A 5,889-nucleotide genomic window follows, 5' to 3' on the forward strand; every position below is an offset into this window, starting at 1 on the left:
AGAAAAGTAATTATATCTTTTTTGTTTTCATTTAATTTGTTAACTGTAACATGTAACTACTGTAAGAGTTTTACGTACGGAAAGGAACCATGTTTCAGCTCCCCGTCGTTTGCTCTTTTAAAGACGCTTTTGGTAGGTCGCTTTTGTGTCTGTCTGGTACAATTCCTGCATTTGATTTGAAACTAACTTCCCAATGAGCTATATACTTGAAATTTTTAAGACAGCGCAGAACTGGGTGGTAAAGCAATGTTAACTCGCTTTCTCGTCTGGTGTGTGGCGGAGAGAATTTTGCTTACCACCGCCATCTCCCGATGAGTTCTAGACTTGAAACTTTCAATGTAGCTCAGAACTCGATGACACAGCAATATTTCGCACGTGTGTGGCGAAGGGTACTTTGTGTGCCACTGGTATTTCCTCCTTTTACTGTTACACCTGTGCACGTTTCATAGTAGAACGGTTGTTAGCAAGTCCCCGTGTGAGCTCGATTGTCTCTAGTGTTTATCTTCGAGGTCTTTTCATGGGGTAATATTAGGAGGAAGTAATGTATTGGTTGACTGAGGTGAAGCGAAACTGAAGTAATCCTGAAATTTACCACACGCCGTATTGTAATATCATCGAAATGTTTTAAATCGATTGAAAAATTTGACGCAAACTAGGCTGCACTCCGTCTTCAGGCCACAAGAGGCCCATCGGGACGATCCGACCGCCGTGTCATCCTCAGCTGAGGATGCGGATAGGAGGGACGTGTGGTGAGCACACCGCTCTCCCGGTCGTTATGATGGTTTTCTTTGACCGGAGCCGCTACTATTCGGTCGGGTAGCTCCTCAATTGGCATCACGAGGCTGAGTGCACCCGGAAAAATGGCAACAGTGCATGGCGGCCCGGATAGTCACCCATCCAAGTACCGGCCACGCCCGACAACGCTTAACTTCGGTGATCTGACGGGAACCGGTGTATCCACTGCGGCAAGGCTGTTGCCCGTACTAGACTAAAAAGCAGAAATTAATTATTTGAATAGAAATCTTTTTAATATAATTAGGGCTATAAAATAATTTTTCGTAGCCCCATACAGATTTCTAGCCCCACATAGATAGTCCTCAATATTTTTAATAGCTGTGAAAATACTTGAAGGATTTAAAACGGAAAACATGCGCATGCAGCACATAACTGATGTACAAATACCTGTTTCATGAGCATACTCCGAAAGAAACATAACTGATGTACTAACTGGACCGGAAGAATTGCCTTTATTGAGTGGAAAGTTGCTTCGTAAGTGGTATTTGTCGAGGTCCGTAAAGATACCATGGGACGGGTACACACTGCATACTATAAACCTAATTCATGTAGTATATCGTCTGTAGCTGATTATCGTACTTTCGAAGATAACTGTTATGCTCGCAACAAGGTTTTTAAAGAATCAGTGTAATATATTGCTTTTGTTATTAATCAATAACATGGAATGAGTTACTGAATAGTCACATACTTTTAAAAAAATTCACACAGAGACCTAGCATAAAACTGTATTAATACGAGGCACCACTAATAACGTAGAATCCCAAATCAGCAACTACAGTGGATATACTTTCTTCTCGTCGTTTGCTGATCAGGACTATAAATCACAGACCAGTTTTCATGTTTGAGTAACGTTTATAATTGGAGTAACGTTTATAATTGTTGAATACAAATAAACTACTGGCCATCAAAATTGCTACACTACGAAGATTACGTGCTACAGACGCGGAATTTAACCGACAGGAAGAAGATGCTGTGATATGCAAATGATTAGCTTTTCAGAGCATTCACACAAGGTTGCCGCCGGTGGCGACACCTACAACGTGCTGACATGAGGAAAGTTCCCAACCGATTTCTCATATACAAACAGCAGTTGACCGGCGTTGCCTCGTGTAAGGAGGAGAAATGCGTACCATCACGTTTTGTAGCCCATCGCGATTGCGGATTATCGTATCGCGACATTGCTGTTCGCGTTGGTCGAGATCCAATGACTGTTAGAAGAATATGGAATCGGTGGATTCAGGAGGGTAATACGGAACGCCGTGCTGGATCCCAACATCCTCGTATCACTAGCAGTCGCGATAACAGGCATCTTATCCGCATGGCTGTAACAAATCGTGCCGCCACGTCTCAATCCCTGAGTCAACAGATGGGGACATTTGCAAGACAACAACTATCTGCACGAGCAGTTCGACGACGTTTGCAGCAGCATGGACTATCAGCTCGGAGACCATGGCTGCGGTTACCCTTGACGCTGCATCACAGACAGAAGCGCCTGCGATGTTGTACTCAACGAAGAACCTGGATGCACGAATGGAAAACGTCATTTTTTTTCGGATGAATCCAGGTTCTGTTTACAGCATCATGATGGTCACATCCTTCTTTGGTGATATCGCAGTGACGCACATTGGAAGCGTGTATTCGTCATCGCCATACTGGCGTATCACCCTGCGTGATGGTATGGGGGAGCCATTGGTTACATGTCTCGCTCACCTCTTGTTCGCATTGACGGCACTTTGAACAGTGGACGCTACATTTCAGATGTGTTGCGACCCGTGGCTCTACCCTTCATTCGATCCCTGCGAAACCCTACATTTAAGTAGGATAATTCAGGACCGCATGTTGCAGGTCCTGTACAGACCTCTTTGGATAGAGAAAATGTTCGACTGCTGCCCTGGCGAGCACATTCTCCAGATCTCTCACCAATTGAAAACGTCTGGTCAATGGTGGCCGAGCAACTGGCTCATCACAATACGCCAATCACTACTCTTGATGAACTGTGGTATCGTGTTGAAGCTGCATGGACAACTGTACGTGTACACGCCATCCAAGCTCTTGTTTGACTCAATGCCCAGGCGTATCAAGGACGTTATTACGGCCAGAGGTGGTTGTTCTGCGTACTGATTTCTCAGGATCTATGCACCCAAATTGCGTGAAAATGCTATCACATTTCAGTTCTAGTATAATATATTTGTCCAGTGAATACCCGTTTACCATCTGCATTTCTTCTTGGTGTAGCAATTTTAATGGCCAGTAGTGTACAATAACACGATTCTCTAAAATTATTTGATCGATACTATGTGGAGACGTCCATCTAATGTCGAGTTGACCACTGGGTTTTACGAGGGGTGGGCGCAGGTGAGTGTGGAAGATGTCGGGAGGACTGTTCAGTCAGCAGCGGAGCAGAATCGGTCAGGGGAGCTCAGTGACTAAGAACGTGGACTGGGTACTGGATGGCACCTGAGTAATAAATTTTTCAGGGCCATTTCAACGCTTCAAAAGTTAACCATCGCAGATGTTGGTGAGGCGACCGTGAACTGGAAACGCGATTGAACAACCACAGACAAATCAACACCAGACAGTCCTCATGTTCTGACGGACAAGGAGGCTGTAAAACATCGCAAGATATCAGCGGAAGGAATGACTCTTGAGTTACAAATTGCTTCCAGCAGTCCATGACTGTGAGTAGGGACTTAAAAAGTGGCCGAGCTGCTGCTCACGAGCCACACATGTCTGCAGTCACCACTGAGCTACGACTTTGGTGATATAACGAGCGACCCCACTGGACAGTGGGAGACTGGAAATGATTGATTTCGAGGTACGAGTCGCTATGATCTTTGACAATCTAGTTTAAAGTTTTCGGTTTGGCTGATGCCTCGAGAACGTTACCTGCCATCATGTGTAGTACCGACATGAAATATAGAGGAGGTGTTGTTACGGTATGGAGGTGTTTTTGTGAGTCAGAGTGTCCTCCCCCTATTGCTCTTCACGAAATGCGGAATGCGGGAAAGTATGTACATGTTTCCCAACATTGTGTACGCCATATAGTTGCAAGGTTCCAGGGTTTACCAACTGCAAGATTCTGGCAGTGGTTGCCAATTGAAAGATGGTGGTTGTTTTCGTCAACAGTTTCAGGCTGTTGCTAGGTGTATGAAAGAAAAGGATCTGTTTGACACGGTGCCGTTGAAAATTGATACCTTGAATAAAAATAATATTCTTGCAAAGTAATCAAAATATCAAAATATGTTTACGAGTATATTCAATTTCATTACGGTTGAAACTTAATTTTTAAAAACTCAATGACTTTAATTAAACGGAAAGGAGAATGAAAATCAGACCACTGCGTGGTGTTGCGGTCTAAACAGCAATTGATTTATTCTTTCCTAATATCAAATGACAAATGATGGCTAAAGAGATGTCACACAAACATTTTATCCGACAATCGCTTTCAATAATATGCGGTCTATAGTTAAAGTGATCAGCTGGGGATGAATACACCCACACTAATGAGAGCTAATCGCTATATCTGACTTCAGAAATGTGAATCTGTGGCATGGCCCAAAAAATGGTTCAAATTGCTCTAAGCACTATGGGACTTAACATTGAGGTCAACAGTCTCCTACACTTAGAACTACGTAAACCTAACTAAACTAAGGACATCACACACATCCATGCTCGAGGCAGGATACGAGCCTGCGACCGCACTAGAAGCGCGGTTCCGGACTGAAGCGCCTACAAAGGCTCGGTCACAGCGGACGGCTATGGCCCAAAAACTACGCTACTATCAAGCATCTACTCAACTATTGCATAAAAAAAATATAGTTCCAAAGAACAGGGTGCTGAGAAGCATATATTGGAACCCTATGCCGTAGCACCGAATACTTCACTCTCCTGCAGGTGAGGGCGGCACAGCACGACGCACTCGCCCGGTGCATTCACGAACAGCGGCAATCTACTCGTGTTATTAACGGCGCGCGCCCGGAAATATGCAAGTATGCGGTGTCACGTTCAGCTGATTCGGAAGGCAGATAGTTCCGTAAGAGTCTCTGAAACCTCAGTGGATTCCAGTGTGCAGGTGGACCCGTTTGCTGGTCTGCCAAAAAAATTTGACTCCGTGACACGACTATGCGTGGCGGAATACGTCAAACGTTTAGACGGCCGACTCGAAACATGTAAGTACACCCACACAAAAGTCGTGTGTACGACACAAGAAGCAGTACCTCTGACAGTTCAGATGGTGACTGGCGCAGCCTCTAAGTGGGACACTAGGGAAGGATACAAGTCTCACCATCTAGGTAAAGACCTGCCATTCTTTACTAGCGAAGTGCCAGTACAAGAGTGTCCCTCTGTATTCTCTACTGCTTTCCTCAGCAGCTTGGTAACATAGTAAATTTGCATGCTTAGACTACACCCACTTTAGCACAAGCCAATCACGAGCCGGAGCGCGGCATTCGAAGCTGGGAGACCGCCCCCCTGCTCTGAATACACAGATTTGAACAACAAGCGACTTTAAAAATTAATTGCGAGAAAAGGAGGAAAGGATTCAGCTTCGCGCCCTCTCGCCCACGCATTTACGCCGTGTCTTTGCTGAAAGCATGGAACCACAGCCCTCGATAAAAATATCGTTATCTCCCATGTTGCGTCCATTTCGAACTTTCTAAAGTGCAGCCATAAACTCGCTAAAAGCCTCATCCCTTCACAAATACGTCTGGAGGCGTGGGCCCCACTGCCTGTCCCACGGAATTCGCAAAAACTCTCAACCGTCTCATCCGCTTTCTACCTAACAAGAATCCATACTACGATTTATTGAAGGCCATCGGATCATACAATGCGCAGGTCAAAGCTGCAGCGACTCCCCGGCCCTAGTCAGCCTACCTGGACGCGACCGCCGACCGACCGGCGCCACCCCCTGTGTCCGCACAATGAGACGGGATGACTTCACTGTCCCCAAACAGTTTCACCAAGTTATGCTCATTCGTTCTGCAGGAAAAAGGTCCCCTTGGCTCTCAGCCGCCGTACGCGTTTACTGCTGTCAATTAGCTCAGCACCCTCTTCCTTCGAATACAGGCAAAGCCTACCGCTATGTCGTCTCCAGAG

The 5,889-nt window shown here is 45.5% G+C and overlaps 1 pseudogene; it reads right to left on the reverse strand.

The window, feature by feature from the left end:
- Positions 1 to 861: 861 nt before the first annotated feature.
- LOC126211033 (5S ribosomal RNA) lies at positions 862 to 979 on the reverse strand (annotated as a pseudogene).
- Between the last annotated feature and the right edge of the window lie 4,910 nt (positions 980 to 5,889).

Source organism: Schistocerca nitens, chromosome 1, assembly GCF_023898315.1.
Source record: "Schistocerca nitens isolate TAMUIC-IGC-003100 chromosome 1, iqSchNite1.1, whole genome shotgun sequence".
NCBI lineage: Eukaryota > Metazoa > Arthropoda > Insecta > Orthoptera > Acrididae > Schistocerca > Schistocerca nitens.